This window comes from Pimephales promelas, chromosome 8, assembly GCF_988280905.1.
Source record: "Pimephales promelas chromosome 8, fPimPro1.hap1.1, whole genome shotgun sequence".
NCBI classification, from domain to species: domain Eukaryota; kingdom Metazoa; phylum Chordata; class Actinopteri; order Cypriniformes; family Leuciscidae; genus Pimephales; species Pimephales promelas.
The window spans coordinates 31,074,963-31,100,678 of record NC_142776.1 but is presented as its reverse complement, the minus strand read 5'-3'; the positions used below and the strand labels follow the sequence as shown (position 1 = coordinate 31,100,678).

Sequence of the window (25,716 nt, the reverse complement as noted above, 5' to 3'; positions counted from 1 at the left end):
ATGCTAACCGGCCTACACAACTGACCAATTCTTTTCCCTCTTTTAAAAAACAAAAACAAAACTTTTTTTAACGAGTTATCTAATTCTATAAGTTATAGGTATACTTTACACCTAAATCTGTTCCCTTGTAAGTATAGCTGGTATACTTTTGGGTATATATATATATTAGTATTTCATATCAGCTATATAATATGTATATTTTGAGTTCCAGTTTATACACATTGTACCCTTATACATTACATTTTAATATAATATTTATTTAGGCTATTAGTTCCAGCCCAGGACACTTAAGTGAATATTGTAGTATAATGTTACGTGAATTGTAAATTTGGTGACGCCTATCTGGTTATTATATTGAGTATATAGACTCTAATGAAGTATGCTGATCTTTAGACTATTAAAGACTCTCTGCACTTCCCTTATTATGGGTTGTCCTTCTCCTGAACTTTCCTGAACCCCCTTGCTTCACGAAGACAGAAATCAGTTGCAATTACCAAACAATAGCAAGCTAAATTTATTAGAATTATGCCGACCGTGGAAAAAAAACGGTCTTCTATCTTCAATGTAACTCGCGTAGCATATAGCATATCTCTGACTTTTCGTCACACTTTTGTTTTGCAGCGCAAAGATCTGGCAATGAATGTTGTTTACAGCAGGTGGATGTGGATGTGACGTCACGGGCGTAGAACATCAAAAAATAACAACATCCAAATCCGCGATTCTCTCTCTTTTCTGTGTGTGTGCAAGGCGCAATAAACTGTAATAACATCCTAAGCAGCTCCGTGTAGAAAGACGGCGTGAAACGGGCTCGAAACTGCAGCGTCGCTCCCAGTCCAGTGTTTGCTGCTGAAGTTAGTACCGCCAGCGGAGTGATATTTGTTGGTTATTTACAGTGTGTTTTATAGCACGCGCTCATGGTATACAAGATCTCGTGAAGAGTTGAATTTGTTATCGTGCACAAATTTCCGTGTCTATCTCGTCCCTGTCAAACCCCGGTAAGTTAATTCACCTCCTGCATTCTGCAACATTTTAGAGCACAATATGGACACAGTTTGTCTTTGTTATCTAATTGTTGCCTTATTGTTTTTAAGCAATATTGGCGTAATGAGCAAACACCATTATTGTTCGCGTGTATAATAATTGCTGTCCGGGCGATGTATTTTATTTGTAGTCTTTAAGTACTTTTCAGAAGTTAGCTCTTTTGCTAGCAAGTTATGTTGTTCGTTTTTTGTTTGTTTGTGTAAACAACATATGTGTGACTGACAGCTCTGATGTGACGTGATGCGTAAAAACAAAGTAACGTTAAGTTATTGAAATCGCGATTCGTTGATCGATGGCGTAAAAGTTTGCGAGCCGAGATTTCTTTCGGTGTTCAGTGTTGTATAGGGGGCTTTTCCCCACGTGTTCACTCAACCACAAACAACTTCTGCTGGTGCATCTCTTCGTTTGGAGTTGAATATAACATTAATAATGCTAACGAAATATGTTGAGAATATCGCGACAGTTTCCCCCGTGCATTAAAAAAAGTTCAGTGCAGTAACGTTACTTATCATCCGGTTGGGTTATGGAGTTAAGAGCAGAAGCGTTCAGAATTAAGTGTTCAGCAAGAGCAGGCTGTGTTTCGAAACCTAGTGAGCTGCCTAGTTAGACAGCATTTTGAGGATCAAATGGGAGTTCCATAAACGCTGAAATTGAGACACAGTCGAAATGCAGTTTGAATAAAATTGGTTTTCAACATCACTGTGTTGAAACAAGTGTCGGAGAGAAATGTGCCTTTGCTCGTACTTTCTGAATGTAAACCACACACACATTTAGGCTACTTAATAAAAGTCTATCAAATGTTTGAAAAAGTGGAGGAAATAAACTTTTACTTTTTGTACTTCACCACAATAAAAGTAGCTCTTTTCGTTTAGTAGAATGTCAGTTTAAATTTATAATTAGCCTGAAATATTCTTCACACAATACTATATTTGGCCCCAGACCCATTATCTTTTTTATTTTATTTAAAAAAATATATGTTTAAACATTCACAAATTAAATAACCAGAACATTTGTAGCTACATACTCACAATTATTTTACATTTTCTATATTTTTTATCTATTTGCACACACATTCAATGGATCCAGATGTAAATCAATAAGTGCATATTTTTATTTTGAAAGTGGAAAGGAATATAAAATGTTTCTTTTTGCGTTGGTTTGTGTATGCATATTATTGTTTTTATTATTAAAGGGCATATCATTATTAAAGGCATTGATTCTCATAAATGTAACTTTTAAACGTCTTTTCAAATCACACTTTTAAATGGGAAGGCAGCAGCTTTAGCACCCAGCATTGGATTAGTCATTGTCTGAGGGAAAGAAGAAGAAGAAAAAAAAGAAAGAAAAAGAATGCTTTTTTTTTTTTTTTTTTTGTAGGGAAAGTAAAGTAAACAGCCTCCAACAAGCGAACCTTGACAACCCAGATTAAGGAAAACACTGGAGATCAAACAGTGCTGCTGCTGGGCCGTTGTCATGAGCTGCCTGAGAGGGAGAGACAAAGAGAAGGAGAGGGAGAGAGAGAGAGAAACTGTTTGAACAGGCACTGGAGTTTGTGCTCACTTATGCAGAAATGGACCTCTGCAAATGCAGACTGACCCAGGATTAAAAGCACTGGCTGAACTTTTCTTTACAACTTTTCGGCCTTGATACAGCTTGAGAGCTTGAGTTATTTGATCCTTTTTATGATGGGAGTGCACAACTGTTCTCACCAAGTACCTGTTGTAAAAAAAAAAAACAATCGTATGCCTCCATGCTGTATTTTCTTTACCCATATATTCTTTTTCAGATTCCAAAAATAGATTGTGCATAATGTTACTCCGTCATGGTATTACAGGAAAGGCGTGCACATTTTTTATTCCAAAGCTAGTATTTTCAGATTTACTCGCAATCGTTTAGCTAGAAGATCATGATGAGTCAGATGTGTGTGTGGTGGCACAGAAAGGTTATTAACATCTTCACTGAGGTGAAGTGTATGAGAATCTGAGAATCGTAGAGGTTAAAGACAGCTCACCGAATAATGCATGAAGTTGTGATGTCTGAATCATAACGCGGGATAGAGGTTGCTGCGTCCCGTGTCTTGCTGTGTGTTCGGGCAGCTGTTGTCTCTCTGTTGCGTGTGGCTTTCATGCTGGGTTGCCTGGCTTGAGAAGCCAGGCCGTTGGCCAGTCGCTGGATGGCTTAGGGTGAGGATGTGGCCAGGTTCTTGTTTCTATGGCAACTCTGAACGCTGTCAACGTGCGGCAATACCTTTTTTTATAAGTTAATTATAGCTTGTTGTTGTCACACTGAGGAATCCAGGTAGTTTATCAGTTGTGTTCTTGCAGGCTGTTGACAATTATACAAGTGGACTGAGAGTTGTCACTTTTTTTTCTTTTTAAAAATCTCACTGTCATTCATCTCTGATTCTTTCTTTCTTTCTTTCTTTCTTTCTTTCTTTCTTTCTTTCTTTCTTTCTTTCTTTCTTTCTTTCTTTCTTTCTTTCTTTCTTTCTTTCTTTCTTTCTTTCTTTCTTTCTTTCTTTCTTTCTTTCTTTCTTTCTTTCTTTCTTTCTTTCTTTCTTTCTTTCTTTCTTTCTTTCTTTCTTTCTTCACATATTAGAATAATAGTAAAATCATGGAAACTATAAACACACCACTAATAGAAGTATGAGATTGTAAGTGACAATTATTATTTAATATTTTTCATAATTATAATATATACATTATATTATAATTTTTTTTTATCCTGGACAATTGACAGCTGCTTTTCGTTCAATATTCGTACCAACTAATGCAATTATTTTCATATTTAGTATCATTCATATTTATCTGCCAAAGTGTGTGTGTATATATTATATATATTATATATATATATATATGTGTATGTGTGTGTGTATATATATATATATATATATATATATATATATATATATGTATATATATAATTTTTTTTTTTTTTTTCAAAAATGTAGGCATGAGCCTTTAGATCAAATGTTTTTACGATGGTGTGAAACGAATGAATGACTGGTAGTGTATTTATATTCAAAACAATGTTACGCAATTGAATGAAAATAGTTTGAATCCATGCAGAAAGGGTTTGGTGATCAATGTACAGTAAAGAGAAGGTCACTGATTTGTTGTTGACATGGAAATGGTTGACTTCTAGCTGTAGTCGTCTTGTATGTATGTCCTTTTATTGGAATGTAAATCCAAATGGATGGGATTAGAGGCTGGATTAAATGTTGAAATGGTTTGATACTCACAAGTCCCTTTATGCCAACTGTGAAGTTGACAGCTGAGCTGGGATCAGCTCGTTGGATCAGTTTTTCACTGAAGAGCAGCAGCCAATGCCTGAATTTCGGAATCCTTAAACAATATAGATGCTACTCTTTCCAGGAGTTCAAATCATTGCATTTGTTGACATTTATGTAATACATAATGTGCAAGGCATGCATAATCTTTGCAAAGATTGGAATTGATATTGATAGTTCAGAAAGAAACAGCCGGAAAAGCTACCGTGTACAAGAACTGCATACAGTGGTTTTCATTTCTTGTGTATTAAAAAAAAAAGAAGTTCAGATTCAGATTTGTGTCTTTAAAAATGAATTCATTGGATACATTTGTATTTATTTTAGGTTAAATATTTTTGTATCATTTTTTTTTATCTAAATAATTTTTTTTTTAATAAAATTAGTTGGGGATGGGCGAAATGACCAAAATCTTGTATCATGATATGAGTAATTTTATTTTACGATAATGATATGACAATATGGTTATTTTTGCTTCAAAATTATATGAAATCAAAAGTTGATATTTCACAAAAAAACTAATTCTAGCCTAACTAACATGAGTAAAAATTGTATTAAAAAATGAAAGCTCAAGCTCTTTGAAAATTAAATAAGCAGTGATAAAATAGGATCAAAAAAACTACTATAGAACAAAGATACAAATGAAGTAGACCTACTGCTAGCACTAGATACAGTAGGTGTATAAATTGTGTAATCAAATGTACTAAAAACCTAGTCTTCATTGTGTAAATTAAATATACTATATATATATATATATATATTTATTCTTATTAAAGTAACAAAATTGATTAAGTCAAGAGCAATGAATTTGTTCAATTAACATTAACGGTAGCAGATTAGGCTGCTGTCACTTTAAGATTGAATGCACTGATCCAAAATACTACTGATGCACATTGGGTGACCACCTGGTTATTGCTCTGTTGCAGGACAGTAGATGTGATTTTGTGCAATTTTTGTGAAATGTGTGTAAGAAATGTATTATTATTATTATACTATGTAAATATTGATTTTCATTAGTTGGAAAGACTATTTGGAATCTTATATTGGATGATAATAATTTTAAATCAACATAAGCTTGTTAATTGTGTCCTGTTCTGTGATTGGCACTCAATTTGCCCATGTTCAATTGATGCTACTAAATACAGGAGTCAACATAAGTAAATCAAAAAAGTTCATCAAAGTTGTCCTAAGTTTGATGAAAGGTTTTGATCCACTTTGATCTATGAACTGAATAATAGGGCAAAAAATAACATTTTATACTAAAATAAAGTTTTATTTTCCTTTATTAGACTTTGCAAACAATAAATGTCTTTACCGGGTTCAGTTCATCTTGAACTTTTGTTTTTGTTGGATCTGGCAGGTTTAATCAGGATGTTATCCAGTACGAGTCTAGAAGCAGTCCTGGCTGTTGTTGCTATATTTATGAGATTTGATGTCGTCTACACTGGTTCCTTTTCCTCGCTTTTGCAGTCCTCATCAGCAAAAATATACATGGATGTCTCATTAGTGGCTTTTTCTATGGCCTGCTATACGTAAGCCGTCCGCCATATTGGAACAGTCAAAGCCGTTCCATGAACATTCGCGAGCAAGTTGACTGTGCATATGCAACTGTAGTTAGACGCATGCATGAATAGCTTTATCCGCAATAGACTTCAGCATGTTTTGCTAAACTAACACAATACAACAAGACAAAGGCATCAGCTAAGACAACATTAAAGTTACCACAGTAAAAACATTAAATGTACCATAGTAAAAATCGCTTTCATAATGGTGCAGTACAGTAACATCAGGTGAGCTTCATTATTTTTTTTCTCTTTTCATGGTAATGCAACACGAAATGCCACAACAACAATTTAACAAGTCCAACAAACACAACAAAAGTACATTCCATTACAAAAAGAACAGGAGTAGGATGAAGAAAAAAAATCTTATAAACTCCTACCCCATTCTTACAATAAAAATAAATAAATTACAAATTAGATGTCCTCGTCGACATGACAGAAAAAAATAAAATATATAAACTAGCCCAGACCAGATATAATCTACTTTCAATTATAACAAGTTTTTTTTTCTCTGTTTATTTTTATTTTATTATCTATTATTACTAATTCTGCTTACACAACACTAAACAAAAACAACAATGATGCAATAATGACAAATGTAACAAAAATGACAACGAGACCATCATTGTTGTAATAGTTGTATCAATTTTCACATTCATATTTATATATATTAAGTGTCTTCTGTTTATACTTACTTTTAAATTGTAGAATATTTGAACAACATTTTAGATCATTTTCTAGAAAATTCCATCTTTTCACACCAGAAACTGAAACACGCAGCTTAACCACGATAATTCAAAATCTCTGCCGGTTGACACCATTTATTTTTTTCAAGAATTTTCAACCAATTTTATCTGATATCATAACTCAATATTGGTAAACTTTATAAGGTTGAAAACATCATCTTGGCGACATAAAATTTCACAACAACAATGTTTTTTTTTTTACATTGCAGAAATTAATGTGTTTGTTTAAAATGCATAAAAACACATGTACATGATCAAAAGATCTGAGCCATATGCTTTAATATGAACTTAGCTGGCTATGGAGACCTTCACACTAGTTTTCTCACCGAGTCAGTTCAGAATTTACACATCAACCTCTTTTGCACTTCTGAAATCAGAGCAGTGTTGCTGCACTACATAACAGAAATGTAGATGATCAATCTAAACATCACAGGTTGCGTTATCATGACACGTTAGACATTCAAAACTTTTTCACATTGTTGGCTCTTGACTTTGATATGATCTCAAGTCCATACCTCAGGGCCAGTAGTTCATATTCGCTCCAAAGGAAATATGATGAATGGATATTATTATAGACTGTATGTTAGAAAATATATATTTAGATTGATTTGCATTTTTTTATGTTTAATGAATATATAAATATTTTATTTTAATATTATAATATTTTTTTAACATGAAGACTTTACCACTTGCCAAGCCATCAGAGTAACAAGTTCTGAAAATGATTTACAATGCTTAAAAAATACTTTAAAAACAGAGGAGAAACAGGAACTTAGAAAAGGATAGAGTAGATGCCGATATTGTTGACTGGTAATTAATGTGCGTTTTGTCTCTGCTTACATGTTTGTTAAAGGGACATCGTTTAAGTGCCCTCCAAGGGAATCGAGTTTTTCCTCCCTCTCAATAGCAGCATGCTCTCAATTAGAGTATGTTTAATCAGGAAACCGGCTCGAGTACTAATTACCTTATCATAGCTTGCATGGTAATTAGTTTTGCGAGAAGGTTTCTTTTTTTCCAATCGAATGTTCAAATGAATTCAAAGGAGAAAAAAAAAATCCGATGGAACTTTTCTTTGATCTTCTGTTTACAACTGTATGTATGTGTGTTTATACCAAAATGTGGCCTATTTGCTGGTTTGAACTTCGAAGCAATTCTGGTGGTCTTAATTGACGTGTTGCTTGCTTATTTGATATGTAAGGTCTCATCTGATGGATCATTATGAAAGCATGGTAATTATCTTAAACGCTCAACTCGGTATCGAACCTGCCTCATTCACATGAAAGCGCTCACGTACGGCCTTTTTTGCTTGCCGCTTTGAGAAACCAACTGAAAGTGAATCATTTTGAGTCATTGTAACCTCACCTCAAGAAGCTGTTGGAAAGATGCTCTTGGATGCAGCCCAATCTGTGCTTGACGTGCTCTCAAGGCTAGAAAACACACTGACTCGCTATTATATCCACGAGTTGGCGTTACCATACAGGGGTTTTACTCCTTGTGCACCAGATTACCCAGAGGAATTGAAATGTTTACTAAAGTGCTATGACAACATTTATTTCAGGTCCAGAAAGTTCCTGACAAAAAAAATATGTGCTTTGTCAAACAGGTGGTGATATCCAAGCTCTAAAGAAAAAATCAAACTCCGTAACAATGAAGCACCATTTGTTGGTGCTTTGTTTTTCTAGTGCAGAGCGAAGTGTTGAGAAAAGAGGGCTGAGAAATGTACTTGGGGATTACTGGATATTTCTCTAAAAGCATTTTGATGTTGTGAATGAGCATAATGTACGATCTTCAGAAGCGTGGATTGATCAATTGGCCAATGCTGAGTAAACCTCAAAGCTGGAAAATGAGAGAATCAATCTTTTGATTTAATATCACAGAGCAGCGAGATAGGAATTTTGAGTGCATTTCTGTGTACTTGATATACAATTGTTTACAGTGATTAAATGGATACTTTCAGGAGGGTTTATCACTTGCAGTTTATTGGTACAATACAGCTTTTTTTTGCTGCTATGATTTAGTGTAATGGTTAGAGCAAATTACACTTTGATTAATGAAAAATTGATCCATATTCAAAAACAAATGTCAACCTAAATTGAATTCAGATTGTGGAACCATTTTTTTTCTTTTTTTTTTTTTTCTTGATTGATGGTATAAGTCATAAAAAAATCATATTCTTCTGTCCTGCAACATTGATTGTTGATGGTTGTAATATTTGTGGTTTCAGACACCTCAACGAGACTAAAGGGATTTAAGCATACTGTCTACAATCACCTGGCAATTGACCTACTGAAACAGTAAGAAACTTCATACTACTTCTTGTTACACAAGCTCTTTTCATTAAAAATGGATTATAATGCTACTTAAATGGCCTTTCATTTTGGTCACACATTTTTTTTTCCTTTTTTGGTCACCACTGAAAATATCAGCCCATATTTATATATTTTGAGATCATCAGCATTGAAAAATATATATATATATATATATATATATATATATTTCTTTTTGAGAATTATTAAATATAGGGGCTACATTTATATTTGCATTATATGGGCAATTGATCACCCTGATCAGCTATTAATAACCCATTTTGGTCGATGTGTCAAAGAGTTTTGCATTAAAACGCTCTAAACAATCAGCAGAACTAGCAGCAAAAAATGGAGTACACCTTCAACAATCAACTTCAAATGCAACCAAATAATAATAATGTTTATTTTTTATAGCGCCTTTCAAGAACCCAAAGTCGGTTCACAAAGTAACAAACATTAAATTTCAGACAAATGAATTCTGAAGGATTAAAGATATGACATCTGAAGTTATCATTCTTGAGGACGACTATTCTCCTTAATTTTAGATGGTCCTTCAAACCCACCTGGTTTATTCTGCAATTTCAGAACCGCTTGCTTGGATAAAAATGTGTTTGTTGTCGTAATTCAGTGACAAAAGTCTTTAGATTGTCAGACGTAAATATGCTATGTATTTTGGCATGGTTAAACATCACAGGCCTGTCGTTTATCAGTGCGTTTGACAGTCTTGCTGTTTGTCGCGTGCACCGCACCATTTGGATGACAGTGGTAACTGGCAGTCGAATAACCAAATTATTTAGTCATGGGTTTTAAACGGGTACGACGGCAAATGGATGTCAAGTAAATGATGCAATTTATTCCCCTTTTCCTCCTCCTCGCCAGGCGGGCTGCCACGGGACTTCTGCCAGCCTTAAATAAGTGTTACCCAGATGGCACTCGCACGACGCCCACTTGGTAACAGAATTGTTCCGCGGGAATAACTCGGCTTGCCACAACAAGCAATAGGTCAATTGAGCAGCGAGTGCCTGTTGCTTGACCCGTTTTGCATATGCAAATCTGCTAATGTTGTGTCATTTCGGTAAATTCCAGGGGAAGGCAGGCTCTCGGGGCTTCCTAAATGAATTGGAATGGAGCCCAGTTAATGAGGGCGGAGGGGAGAGAGGTAAAAAGAGGAGACGCTCGCTTCCTTTCGCAAGAACATCACTTCCAAGTGTCTCGGCTTTGCGCGAGCTGAGGTAAAGGGAAATGTCTGTAGTTGGGCTCTTGTGGTAATGGGATAGTCCAGTGGGCACTTGGATAAGTGATTTTTTTTTTTCACCTCTCACTCTATAGTCTTTTTAAACAAAATTCTATTTTGGGAGGTGTGGAAGTCAATGCCATGGTGTTTTCTCTCTACCCTTTCCATACCTATTTATTCCTCTCTTTTCTTTCCATTTCTGCTTTGTCTATCCTTTTCTCACTTTCACCTTCCAACCCAACCTTTTTTATTTTTTGCCACACTTTTACACTTCATGGCGTGTAGGCGGGCCGCACTATGGGTTTTGTACAGTCTTTTACAATTGTTGCTTGTCAGATTGTACGAAATGTTCCCAGTGAAATCTTGGGTAAAGGCCACGGCTTTTATGCCGGACAGTGCGATATACGTCTTTGTTGAATTTGGTCACTAGTATTAACAGTGTATGGCTGTTTTACCTTACCTCAGTCATGTTTTGATATCCTTATTGACAAATTAAATTGAAATGGTACTATGCTACTATTGGCAGTGCTTTTCCTGGAAAATATACAAAAAAGAAGTGTTCTAGAAATCCTTCTCAAAATTTGTCAAAACTTAAGTGAACTGTGTCCTCTGCATGTCCTTAAAGTGCCACAGCTGCAATCGATGCTGCCCGAGCCGACAGCAGGAGCAGGACAATGTGGAGATGATTTTCTGCTGCCAAGACTTAAGTAAACAATCCAACAATCCATAGGCCCGAAACCCTCACAATACAAGCTCAGCTTACAACAACCCAAAGACCTTGTTTTCATTTCTCATGCTTTTTACTAAACAAACGCTCTAACTGCATATCACAATTTTAACCCCATTGGCAGCCTGTTACATTTTATAGTTTTACAAACAGAACATTTTCGCTTGCATTTAAATCCATTAAATACAATTTAAAGTTGAAATGGATGGATTTGTATTTAGTTTATATATCACGTCGTATTTAATAAATGGTTGGACCAGGATGGAAAACACTTCGTTTTTAAGAATGCATTACATGTGTTGATTTTCTTTCCTTTAGAATTCAGTAAATTCCTCTTTATTTCAAGCAAGTTTCATTTCCACTTCATGTAGAGTGTGACTAATTTATTTAAAATTCCAACTAATGAATTAAAAGGGAGCCAATTCTCGTTTTACATGTTTAATGAAAGTCTGCTTTTTCAAAAAAGAAAGAGCACATGTTGGTTTGTTGCATTGGTGTGTATGAAAATTCAGTCGGAAAAATTGTAGAATAATAAAGTTGGCTGTCTAAAGTGGTCCAGTTTGGGCTTTTGGAGAGAGGTTTGAATCTGTCCGTTTGCATTCGATTTTGCAATCACTCCCCTGTACTGTAAGATGCCAGTGTGTAAAAGTCAAGCCAAAGAGTTTTATTACAAGCAGTAAAATTGATTGTTTTAGCACCTTACAAATAACAGCAATAACTGGATGTGCATATAACCTCAATTATCAAAATTTAAATGCTACGGATTCTCTCCTTTGGAATTTAATTATATCGCAGCTTGTAATCGCCTATAAACCCAAACAAAACAATCAAAACATATTAACAGGCTCAGCGTGATGAGGAAAACAATCTTCTAAACTGAGATAAACCATCTCATGGATTCCTCGAGCAACCCCCTCACCTTGTATTTGCTCTTGTGTGATCTCTCTGAAAGCATCAAAGGATGCAAGCTCTCTCTAATGTTTCTCTTCCTTCTGCCCAGAGTATAACCCCTCGATCACACTGCCAGCGTTCTTTTTTAAAAGCGCAAAGAAAGATGAATTTGGGCCATAAAGGCGCGTATCACAAGGGCTTTTTATCCTAAATGGTCCTTAGAATTGTTATCTATAGGGATGGCGCATTCCCAGCACTGTCGTGTTCAATCAAGTGTCCACTTAGCCGCGGCCAGGAGTAATTGTCCCCAAGTGGGCCACACACTGACCTGTTAATGTCTGTGTTGACCCTCTAACCTTGTCAGCACGTCTTCGAGAAGAGCTCTAAATCATCTCGATCTCCTCCGGCTCTTCCCGTGCTGCCGGGTCAAAACGGAGACCGCCTCAGGCAGACCATTCCCTTAAATTGTCCTGTCTTTGGTAGGTCATTGTCTTGAGGATGAGGTCCAGATTCAGGATTCACACTTCTTTATTGCTGCACAATCATGGTGGTGATAATTGTGCAAGATGCGAGAAGTAGTTGAAACACGGATACAACTGCATGATAATGCAGTAAAACTATAAAAACACACTATAAAGAGTTTTTACTGTGTGTGGAACACTTACAGTATAATTGGATTTTACTGTGTCTGCAAAACTTGTTACCACAATGCTAGTTTTTGTGGTTGGTTGCAAGAGCATTGGTTGCTAAGTTACGGCTGATGTTTACACACTGATGTTTAATAATTAAGTTTGCAGATTTTGAAAAACCACCAGCACCACCAATAAATGTTCTTCTGTGGTTCTTTGCAGCACCTGAGGTTTATTAAGAACCATTTCTCACTGTATAGGGCTAGAGACTTCATAAGGAGGGGAGATTTTTGCAGCAGATACAGACTACCGATTTCTTATCATACGATTGGTCAATAGAGATTCCAATCATTCAAGCTTTATATATTATGTAAGCTTTCTGTTGATTCCTTACACCCCAAAGGCATTTTTAATGATTTCATGTCTAATTGTCATTAATGGCTCTAAAAAAAAAGTATCATCAAGTACATGGTCTCATTTGATAGAAAACCTTTTAAATTGATAAGAAAATGGATTTTTGATCTATTGCTTAGAAAACCCCAGAAAAAGTGATTCAATTTCTTGGTTTATTTATTTTTGACATGAGTATTAGAAAAAGTAGCCTATCCACAAGTTTCCGAGGGGCGCTCCTGTAAAAAATAAAGTGGGTGAAACTTCCGGTGACGCGGCGGAAGTAGCATTCCAATGGTATTTTGTGTGTTAGTTAGCGAAGAGGCTAGCTGTTTTTCGGAGAATTATTTTACTATTTAAAGACGCAAATCTTTATAAAAGATGTCGTTACGGAGCTCAGGGACAACATGTGCTGTTCGCGGTTGTGTGTATAGCCGGACTAAACTAATTTAGTGGCTTAAACGGGATTGTTTTGAACATAAGCTGAAAACGAAATTAGACTGAGTGATCCTGCCAACGACTGTAGTTTCCATCACCTCCCAAAAGACGACGAATCTTCCTGTGTACATTTGTTTAAATTCTTAATGTTCTATAAACTATCAGCATGTGTTTGGCTGTTCTCTACTGATGTTGCACCTAAACTCAGGATCAAAGCCTGAGGTGACAGAATACCAAATGTGCCAGTTAATGTATTCAAGCAGCACATTCATTTATAATTTTGAATAAACTCCAAAGCACAATGACTAAGTGTGTATTTTTTATTTTAATTGTTTGTCAGCTCGCACAACTGTCTGTCACCATGCCTTGATGAGTATTGATTATTAATAATGTTATTACAATACTCCCAATCAACTACTGCGGAGGTAAAGGTACTGTTATTTCACCCTATTGAATTTCGTTGAGGTTGTGTTCCCACATCGTTAGCTAGTTTGGATCGCTATAACTTGAATGACTGTCAACTGTTGAATGAACGAGTGTCAAGCATGTCAAATCACGCTTTGTTTACTTCCAACCGGAAGTCGCGCCCACTTTTGACGCAAGGCCTGCTGGGGCGTAGGAAACTTGTGGATATCTGACAGGCCATAAAATCAATTTTGGACATGTTCACAATCATGTCAACTGCATCTGGGCCAAATTTTGCATAGACAAAATGTCAGGTGCGGTTTTCGCTCTCTTCTTTCTGATGGTGAAGTGACACACACCCGCCTCCTCTCACTCACTCGTGTCATTCACTCCGGTAAATAGTGCTGATTGAGCATGATTTTACTCATTCATGCAGGTTTGGTGCTCAGACCAAAAGTGCGCCACTGAAGTGGAGGGCCCATAAGGCGCCTCTCAGTCTCAAGCAGCTTGTGAGTCGCAAGTACCAAAATCGTTCGTATCGATAATTATTGACTTTTTATACGACACAGTGGTGTCACGGTTCGGTTCGATACGACACAGTGGTGTCACTGTTCGGTTCGATCGGTTCGATTCGACACTGTGGTGTCACGCAGTGTTGTAGTCGAGACCACCTCACTCGAGTCCGAGTCAACACCGAGACCAGAGAGAGTCGAGTCCAAGTCAAGACCGAGTCCATAGAGCGTCGAGTCCGAGTCGAGTCCGAGACCAGAGACGGTCGAGCCCGAGTCGAGACCGAGACCAGTGAGGGTTGATTACCTAATTTACTTTTATTTACTTGGAGAAATTCTTTTTTTTTTTTTTTTTACTGAATTTATATGATCTTTTTATACTGAAAAAATATGATCAGTTTTGGGTAAAAAGGCCACATAGTAGGTGGTGTTAAAAGTAATTTTATTAAAATTTGTCATGAGCAGTTGCGCACTAGAAAATCACCAATCACTGGGCGTGTCAATCAATTTAAAGAAATATTTTATTAACATACATTAATAATCATGAAAAATATTTTTAATTGAACTCGAGTGGACTCGGGAATAATTCCGAGTCCTTAAAAAAAAAATGTTCGAGTACGAGTCAATTCCGAGTCCAAATGGACAAGTCCATGACAAGACCAAGACCATTAAAATATGGTCTTGAGACTGAGTCCGAGACGAGTCCGAGTCTCGAGTACTACAACACTGGTGTCACGGTTCGGTTCGATCGGTTCGATACGACACAGTGGTGTTACGGTTCGGTTCGATACGACACAGTGGTGTCACGGTTCGGTTCGATCGGTTCGATACAACAGTGGTGTCACGGTTCGGTTCGATTGGTTCGATACGATACAGTGGTGTCACGGTTCAGTTCGATACGACTCGGTGGTGTCACGGTTCGGTTCGATACGATAAAGTGCTGTCACGGTTCGGTTCGATACGACTCAGTGGTCGTCGTTTCTATACGACACAGTGGTGTCACAGTTCGGTTCGATCGGTTCGATACGATAAAGTGCTGTCACGGTTCGGTTCGATACGACTCAGTGGTCGTCGTTTCTATACGACACAGTGGTGTCACAGTTCGGTTCGATCGGTTCGAGACGATACAGTGGTGTCACGGTTCGGTACATTTTCGATAAAGCAAAAAGAAAGAAATGCCAGAGAAATTTCCTTGATTAAAAAAACAAAAAATATTCAAATATATATTTTTGTTAAATAAGCATGTTTTCCTACATCTTGAAACTTTTATTTTTATAAATGAGGGTAGTATTTGAAGGATGAACAAATAATGTTTTGGTCATCATCATATTAAAAATAACATTATATAAATATGATAATATTTCAGTTTTGAAGCGCAGTTTCGTTCCATTTTCATGTTTGCCATTTGATGTCAGGCAATGTTGTGGTGGTTGTTAATGAAAATATCGAGCGCTATATCGAACATTTTTTATATTGTTACCAACAATGGTGTACCGTCGATAAATACCGATACCGTTTAATCGCCCAGCCTCAGTTTATTTGTTCTTATTTTATTACTGTCTTTTTAATGAAAAAGTTTATAATTTTGCATTGAAGAATAGTATACTGTATGCTATCAATTATAGTTCTTTGGAAAAAAAATCGGGAGCAGCAAAAATCGGTATCGGCAGGTCACACTTACAAAAGAAATCCGAATCGGCCAAGAAAACTGCAAATGGTGCATCTCTATTTTCAGATATTATTCCTGATTTGAAAATGTTTACTCAAAAGGTCTTCGTTTCCTGTTTACAAATCTGGTCCTTGGGGTCAATATGACCCCAACAATTGATAGAGAAATTGTACAAAAACTATACATTTTTAATAATACAAATAATATATGTTTTTTTTTGTTTACTTCTCATCTATTCATTAATGCAGTGTTTTGGGAGATAAGAAGTACTTTTGTACCTATTTACAACACAATTCCTCAACCACACCATAAACTTGCATATGAAATCTTAATTTTTTATGAAAAAATCACTTAAATAATGATCAAAATTTAATTTAAATTGCTTCTGGATATTGAGCTAGGTGTTATTTGTAGAATTACGCCATCTACTGGTTAGAGAAAAAACTAAATTCTTTACAGTTTTAGAAATAAATAGTTTTGACCAGCAGAGACAATAGAGAGCCATTCATTTTACTGTATGTGGCCTACTACATTACTGACTACTTTTGTCACAACTTTTGAAATACATTTTATGAATTTTTTTATATATATATAAACATAAGAAAGGACATTTAAAATAATAAATTTTTTAAATAGTATAATTGTTGTAGTTTTTGATGCATTTTGAAACGTCTGTTTTTACAAAGTGCCACAGAAAAAGGACACCTAAATGCCACATAAGACGCACCTAAAGGACAAGACTTGGAGTCAGATTTTAGTTGCACATTGTTGATTTCATTGAAAAAAGTGTAAAAATAAATAATTAACTTTAGAATGCAAAATAAATAAAATTAATAATATGAAAACAAAAGCAATATGAGTGAACATCTAATCTAACATTTTTTCCAATAAAATTCTGAACTTAAAAAGCAATAACAAGCTATAAAAAACATGTAAAACAAATTGTAAAACTATAATCAGTGTGTGTGAGTGTGTGTGTGTGTGTGTGTGTGTGTGTGTGTATGTGTATTAGGTCTCACACTTTAATTTGTTCTGCATTTGTGACTGATTTCATTTGTGAGTTCTAAAAAATGCTCTCTGTGGCAGTACACTCATACATGTTTGTTTGTGTGTGTTTTTGTGTGTGTGTGTAAGTGAGCATGTCTTTTCTACATCACATTTATGCTCTAGTAGTAGGCCTTCATTTCTGTGTGGAAATTTTCTGATTTATGATGGATTTATATATTTTTTTGGACAAATGAATAAAAAATATTTAGTTTTTTTCACATTTCCCATTCATTTCAATGTGGGGTCATATTGACCCCGAAGACCAGATTTGTAAACATTTTTTTTACACACCTTCAGAACAACCGAATCAAGCCCAGTTTTTTTGTGTGTGTATAGATAGATTATGTAGGAAAAGTCACAAAATCTTATACCACTCAGATAAAGGAAACCATTTTTTTTATTAAGGAAAAGTCGATTGGGGTCATATTGACCCCAAGGACCGATTGAGGGTTTTAGTTAGTTTTCTTCAAGTTATATCATCACAACAATAGGAGGCAACAAGTGACTTGTCTTTGGGTGATTTATTGGTTTGTTCAAAATCGCATAATCGTGTCTTGTAAAATATTTGGTAGCAGGTTAAATTGGTCAATTTTTTTTTCTCTTTTATTTTAGATTATGCGTCTCATTGTAATGGATGGGTAGACAACATCTTTGATCTAAAGCAGAAACAATCTCATGAGTGTAGTACATTTTATCACACACAGTGTGACTTTTCTCTAGTCTTTTCGCAGTTGTGGGAAATTTGACACACAAATAACTGGCAATTATCAAACTACTCTAAAGTGGCTGGTAACTGGTTTCTGTCTGAGACTGACAGGGCTGGCAATTTGTGTGAAACGTGTGGATTAAAACCACATGTTGGAGGTGCCGAGGGGTGTTGTATTGAGCAGCTGCTATGCCACCAAAATGAAGTAGCTGAGTCAAACCTTTGTGAGTTCTTGCGTGCCCAGAGGAAGATATTATTGCTTTGAGGTTGATCGTTCATACATTGTACATACATTTTTTTCACATCAGTCTACAGGCTATTCTTCATCATGTCAAATCCAAGCCCAGATTTATGATAACTTACCAAATATCTCTCTCTCTCTCTCTCTCTCTCTCTCTCTCTCTCTCTCTCTCTCTCTCTCTCTCTCTCTCTCTATCTCTCTCTCTCTCTATCTATCTCTCTCTCTCTCTCTCTCTCTCTCTCTCTCTCTATATATATATATATATATATATATATATATATATAATGTGAAATATATAATATCACATTGGCTTAAGTTTTTGGACCCTTTGTTTGGTCATCTTTGAGATGTTTTGACACTGTTATTGTCCATTTGTGTAAAGATCACACAGTTATACATTATACAGTAGCTTATATACAGTGGCTTGCGGAAGTATTCAAACCCCTTCATATTTATCATTTTGTTATTTTGCTGCCTTGTGATAAACTACTTTAAATTACTTTTTTCACATCAGTCTACACTCCATACAGCATAATGGCAAATTAAAAAGCAGATCTGTGACAACAGAAAGGAAAAACTGAAATTTAAGAGTTTGCATAGTTAAAGCACCTTTTCAGCCTCAAGCCTTTTTGGGTATGATGTGACTAGCTTTCCTGCCATCCTTCTCCTCAGATCCTCTCAAGCACTGTCAGGTTGGATGGGGGCCTTTGGTGGACACTGAACTGCCATTTTCAGGTTACTCCAGTGTTCGATTAAGTTCAAGCCTCTGGCTGGGCCACTCAAGGACATTCACAAAGTTGCCCATAAACTACTCTTGCATTGTCTTAGCCTTGTGCTTAGGGTCATTGTCCTGTCAGAAGGCGAACATTTTGCTCAATCTGAGATTCTGAATGCTTTTTTTATTAGGCTAACTCTATATTTTGTGTCTTTTAAGCTTTCCTTCTATTCCAATGAGTTGCCAGTCCCTGCTGCTGAAGACACTCCCACAACATGATGCTCCTTCCACCACACTTTATTGTTTGGGATGGTGCTGTATTGTGCAGGTGATGAGCAGTGCCTGGTTTTCTCCATGTAGGCTTGCAACTGAGGTTCGCCAGGCCAGAGAATAATGTTTTGTCACATTCTGAGAGAGTCCTTTAGGTGCTTTTTTTAATTCCAAGTGGGTTTTCATGTTTCTTCACTGAGAAGAGGCTTTTATTCCTTCTGTAAATTTCTCGCATCTTCATAAATGATCATGCAGCTTAAGTAGAGTGACCATCAGCGCTCTAACCAAGACCCTCTTCCATCAGTTACTCAGTTTGGCTAAGAGGTCAGCTCTAGGAAGAGCCCTGGTTGTTCCAAACTTTGTTAATTTATCCCCTGTGCATCAATTAAAAAAAGTTATACTTCGGTACACAGTGGACAAAAATGTCTGTTTAAAAAAAACGTAACTGAAAAATGTGGAGCTTGGGAGCACAGACTTAAGCGTGTTCTCATTTTAAAGAAGACACTCAGATTATTGCTGAAGTAAAGAATTAATAAGTAAAAAAAGGTTTATGTTTATGAAACTGTATTTATGAACATTATTTTATATATATTACTTTATATATACTGTATTTTTTGAAACAACAAGTTCAGATCTAAAATGGCTAGAAAATCAAAGCCATAAATCTATACAAGTTGTCTTTCAAATTTGAGGTTAATATCTTTAAAAGGGTGTGAATACTTATGCAATGTAATTTCAGTTTTTTAGTTTTATTAAATTTTTATTAAAAGTTGTCACATCTATTTTTTGCTTAATCATTATGGTGGATGGAGTATTAATGGAGAAAAAATAAGTAATTTAAATAAGTTTAACATAAAGGCAGCAACATAACAAAATGTGAAAAAATGAAGGGGTTTGAATACCTTCGCAAGCCAAAAGAATCTTAGATCTCTCAAAGACATAATGTATTTCTCACTTGTTTCATTTAAAGTATCAAGTTGGTCTCAGTTTTCCCCCCATGTCTCAGAGGAGACATAATGAACAAGAAATCAATTAAATGTCTTAAGATATGAAAGAAACATTTGGGAAAACTTAATGCTTGTTTGAATGTAAATTATAAATGAAATGATCAGGTTTGTCTAGTAGTAAAAGTAGCTACAGTACAAATTTAACTGCTGACATAGAGTTTAGAACTATATGTGCGTATAGACTGGTTGCCTTGTCATTTAAGAATTAAGTAGACAATTAGTGCGTCTGTCTTTTTGACCGTTATGTATTCAGATCTTTATTTTTTTTTTCAAGTGTCCTGCCACAAGATCATGTTTATTTTATTCAACTTCCTGTTGGTAAAGATGTTGAGATTTTGATTTAAAGAGTAACTAAACCCTAAACCAACTTTTTTTGGTTAATGATCTGTAAGAATGGATCTTTATTAATACCAGTCATTGATTCGAGTAACTTTTTTGACATTTGTGTATAAAGTGTTTTATTTTTCTACAATATATGTTGTAAAAACGTTTTGGTGCTGCCCTCTTCAGGTTGAACGGTGGCTACTGCAGTTGAATTTTCCTATTGGATGTTAGCGGTTCTTCATGACGTAGGCATGTTTCAGCGCACCACACTCTTGATAAGAGCCATGCCCTTGGCAGTATAAAAACCAGCTCGTTTTCGTCAAAACCACTGTAGCGAGTCAGGAATTGGAATTGAGAGTATTGAAAACGATCAGGATACAGTATTTTAGCATCTATTTCGTCCCCTCTATCTCCGCTGGGATCTGCCCACTTTTTCAGCATTTTTCAAATATTGCCAGTGGGTGGAGTCAGCCTCTGACCAGGGGTTTAGTTACCCTTTAACTGTATTTTTCAATAATTGATTTTATTTTATTATTTTTTATTATATTATATTTAAAAATTTTTATTGTCACTTCCTCTCTTACAAGGAAGTTTGGATGATCCATCTGTATCCTGGCGTAGTTTTCACCTCTCTTTCACTTTCATGTGCTCTAGCTGTTCTTCAAATACGACAGTACTCCTCCCTCCCTTTCTACCTCTCTATACCTGTAGCTATGTCCTATTGCTCCTTTTAAACTCCCTATTTTTGGAGTTCAGTGATGTGAGAGTCTTAAATACCAGCGAGGGGTCTTTTGGGATGGTGTATTTTCTGCAGCAATGACAAGAACGCGGGCGGCTAATCAGAGCGGCTCTTATCTGAAGCTGCTCAGCGCCCGACACGGAACAGAGGAATGTGGCCAACTAAGGGGGTTAGAGATTGCTGAATTCCATGCAGAGGAATTACATGGAGATGAGCTGTAATGCAAGGGTTGATTTTTATTGGGCCTGTTGGGGGCAGACTGTGAATATTTGGCTTCTAGGTAGGGATGGGCCATGAGTTTGTAGTTTTTTTTTTTTTTAAATTATTCAAATCTTAATGTCCTGATTTGGGAGGTGTATATATATATATATATATATATATATGAAGAGTTCAGATGCAAAAACCTCTAAGTGCCATTTGAAATTTTCTTCTAGAATGATAATTTTTTATCAAGCTTGTATATTTAAGTTCAGTGATTTCACTTAAATGGCAATGATAATTACCTATTAATTGTTAATTAAGTGAAATTACTGAACTTAAATATACAAGTTTGATAAAAAATCATCATTAAAGAAGGAAATTTCAAATGGCATTTAGAGGCTTTTGCATCTGAACTCTTCATATATATATATACAGTATATACGTGTGTGTGTGTGTGTGTGTGTGTGTGAATATATAAATGTATTTATATATTTATGTATTTACATCTTCAAATTCAAATGTTTGAAATATAAACAGTAAAAAGTAGTCAGACATCAACACGCTTGAGTAACTGCTGACCTCTGGAATAAGCATTTTACTATGCAAATCACCTCCACTGATGCTAATTGGTCTAACCTACGTGTCACCGACTTACGGGATGTGACAAAATGTTCCAGAGAATTGTCAAGTAGTGTGTGGCCGCAGCATATTCTCAGATGAGTCGTCCCCCGAGTCACTATACCATTCATCAGAACAGCGCTGCAGATTTGAGCTGATTATCAGATGCTCTGTGTAAATATCACAAGTGTCAGAAATGCTTGCCGTTGAACATCTCAAAATGCGTTAAGATGCATTTAGGTCAGCTCTGGAATTAATTTGTCACCAAATTAAGCATTTGTGGTTGGATTTCATCACGTTTTGCCTTTTTCCTTTCTCATTTGAGTCATCATCCAGGTTTATGTGGGTTGAGTGAATTTAAGGGACTTCCCCCACCTTTAGAGAATGGTATCAATTCCTGTTTGTAATTTTGCTGATCTTAATATGCACTTGTGTGTCTCTCTTTTCTTTTTTACTCATTTTGTATTTCAGATTGAGCTGGCTGCACCGTAACCAATGGTTCCGCCCCGTGTTCCCTTTTCTGAATTCTGATTGGAACAATGGAATGTCAATCTCATCCAAACAAGTGACTGTGGTATGTTATCTTCAGTTTTCTTCCTTGAAACCACACGGGTTAATATTATCTGCTGTGCTGCGTCTTTTTTTTAATAACAATGTACGTATTTCACTACTCCCGGATGATTTTTTCATATCTAAGAAGACTTGATGCCTTCTTTTTTCACATGCACTTAAATTTAATATCAACTTTGTCTCAGACGTTTCTCATAAAATTGCCTCGGAAAAATATAAATGTAAACAAATAAAACATTTGTTGACATAGTGTTTAGTTTTGGAAGAATTTGAAGAAAGAACAGAAATTGACACATTAAAGAGATCTCCTGTGTCTATGAGAAAAGTCATCTTGAAACCCTGAACTTTCTCAAAATATGTATATATATATATGTCGTGGCTGGGGTTTTTTTTTCTACTGAATGGTTGATGCTTCATCACATTTGCCTTTGCCTCACTTTTTTTTGTTACTGTCCGTTCACACTTGCGCTTTGGCGTCGTTCACGAGCCTTCCTGTCTTTTTCACTTTGCAGCTTCGTGTGAGCGTGCTTGTATATTTGCGACTGTCAGAACACTTTTCTGCGCTGTAGAACTGGCACGGTGCCAGTCTCTGCCTTTGCCCCTGATCAGAAGCAAACGTGACATTTGTGCCGAGGTAATGGAATCCTTGCACAATTAAATCCCCGACTGCGAGGTGAAGTCGCTCCTTCCATCCCTCCATCCTTCTCCTTTCCTTTAATCCGCAGGAGGGACGGCTGTGATGATGAGACCTTCTCAGCACGCCGCCCCTCTCTTTTGCTCTCCGTGCCACTTTTTGTTTTTAACTTCTCCACATAAACATCCCTCTGCCTGGCAATTAATTACCACAAATGTCAATTAACCCCCTCCTTCCAAAAAATAATATCGTAGGAGAATTAAATTTCAATTATAAAAATTACGTTGGAAGGCGGCAACGTTAAATTGCTTTAATGAATTGTGCTGAAGGTGACAGTTGTTATTTTGCAGCCCGTCGTGGCGGGAGACCTTCCGCCTGCTCTGATACAATGTGAAGTGGAGGATGAATAGAGGAAAACAGAAGGATGGGAATGAAATGAGTGTTGAGAGGAACAGAGAGGACGTATTTCCTGCAGTTACGGCTGTACGTAATGCCTCATTTGTGGGATACAGCAGGCAATGGCGTGAATCATTGTTCTGTGCCAGCGAGAGAAAGCACTTAGGGGTCTCTCTCTCTCTCATTCTCTCTCTTCCTCCCTTCCTTATTTGACTTGCACAACTGCTGATGGTGCATTTGCCCACCGGTTTTGCTCCAGGACCGTTCCTCCATACGTTATCATATTTAAAGAAGTAGTTCATGCAAAAATGCAAAATTCTTTCATTATTTACTCACCTTTATGTTGTTCCAAACCTGTGTGCTTTTTTTTTCTTTTCTTGATTCTTCTGGTTGTTCTTTCCCATGCAAATAGTTCACATGGGGACTGGTGGTTTCGAGTTTCAAAAAGGTCACAGAGAAAGGTGAAAGTATCAAAAGCATGGTCCATATGACTCACATGCTATATTGCAAGTCTTTTAAATTCTTACCATGGGTTTGTATGAGGAACAGATCAAAATAAGTTGTTTTTCACCAAAATGCTTCCTGTGCATTGAGCTGCTTTCCTTTTATGAGTTAAATTCGAGAAGTTTAGTTTGATTCATGAAGAAGTCATTTAGTCTTGTTCTGAGCGATAGATAAACCGATTCCTTCTCAAAGAATGATTCCTTTACAAATCGTGCAGTTGTTGTAGAGAGAGTTTTTTTATTTGTTTGCCAGACTATAAAATGGCTGAAAATATGCTTGAATTGTGACTTGGTTTTAACCTCTTTTTTTTATTTTTATTTTTTTATACATAAGTAAAAAAAGACCAGTTTAGTAACCACCTAGAACCCTGGTAGCTTCTAGGGGTGTGATGGTTCTTAGAAAAAAATTACACTGTTCTTCACCCACGGTTTGAATGCATTTGCATCGTGGTTCATCTCAAATCTAACGATGCATACGCATCTATAATACGGTTTGTTGAAAATAAAGTGTAAAACAGACAAGAGTTAGGCTGTTTCTGTCAAGTCAGGTCACCTTTATTTATATAGTGCTTTTTACAATACAGATTGTATCAAAGCAGCTTCACAGTGATAACATGAAAATAATACAACACAGATCAATAATATTGTTGGATTTTAATTGTCTCCAACTAAGCAAGCCAAAGGCAAGGCAACAGTGGCAAGGAACCAAAACTCCATCAGGTGGCTGAATGGAGAAAAAAACCTTGGGAGAACCCAGGCTCAGTCGGGGACCAGTTCTCCTCTGGCCAACGAAGGAACAGTGATTACAAAACGAATTGGATCGAAATGTTAAGAGAATTTGTCCATTTCCATCCGTTTGTAAGTCAAAGTAATCACGCTGGTTTGGAGACGAGATGTTGAGGATCAGTGCCGTTGGCTGTCGTGTCGATGAGCCCGGCACTTTAGGAGTTGGTATGGGTCCAGACGCAGGTCCACCATAGAGGTTCCCTCGGGATAAACAGAGAAACTGATATTAACGTAGACGCCATCATTCTTTTGATTTACGGGACGTGTTCCCGGTTCTGTCGATGAATATGCTTTCTGTCTCATCCTTTGGATGAGACGTTAAACCGAGGTCCTGACTCGCTGTGGTCATTAAAAATCCCTGGATTTCCTTTGAAAAAAGAGTAGGGGTTTAACCCCTGCATCCTAGCCAAATTTTCCCATTTGCCTCTGTCCATCAAAATGGCCTCCTAATCATTCCCATATAAACTGATTTGCTTCATTAATCTGTCTCCTCTCTTCCAATAAGTTGGTGTGTGTTCTGGCTTAATATGGCTGCCGTTGCATCACCCAGGTGGAATGCTGCACATTGGTGGTGGTTTAGGAGATTCCCCTGTAAAACACTTTGAGTACTGAGAAAAGAGCTATATAAATGTTATTAACTAATTCCTCATAAACCTTGTTTATTTGTGAGTACCGCATTCTGTAATATGACATTTACGCCGTCATCATTACCCTAGGTGTTGATAGCACGCGAGTGCAGGTTAAGACCTGAGCAGCACACATTGCTAACTGTGTTTAACCAAAATTTTTATTTAAGCCTGGCCCATTTAAAAATTCAAGGACAAGACGTCAAAGAGAACACTGGTGCGCTGTAGGAAGATTTGTACGTGCACTCAGATCTCGGACAGCGCAGAAATATCGAGTTTAGAACACAGAAATTATTTCCAGTCTTGTCGAGTATCCTTGCAAACATAGGTGAACGTAAACAGTCGAGAAAGACAAAAAATGTGTACATTATATCTCAGTGAGACCAGCCTAATATTCCTGCTGTCTGTGTTTTTAATGTTAATAAGACAACAAAAGACTTAATAGCTTTTTTAACTTTAATAATGATAAATCTTTATTTAATTAATACAGTGAAGATTAT

The 25,716-nt window shown here is 36.4% G+C and overlaps 1 protein-coding gene across 7 annotated transcripts in view; it reads left to right on the top strand.

Moving 5' to 3' along the window:
- The first annotated feature begins 652 nt into the window (after nt 1-652).
- Nucleotides 653-25,716, top strand: part of foxp1b (forkhead box P1b) — a 207,722-nt gene continuing 182,658 nt past the window's right edge. The window contains exons 1-4 of one of the 7 annotated variants that reach the window (XM_089134367.1): nt 655-995; nt 8,860-8,929; nt 10,028-10,173; nt 22,173-22,275. The gene's annotated coding sequence lies outside the window, so the exon portion shown is untranslated. Of the gene's footprint in view, nt 996-8,859; nt 8,930-10,027; nt 10,174-22,172; nt 22,276-25,716 lie in introns of all 7 variants that reach the window. The other 6 variants (XM_089134365.1, XM_089134368.1, XM_089134366.1 and 3 more) reach the window with 6 other exon arrangements.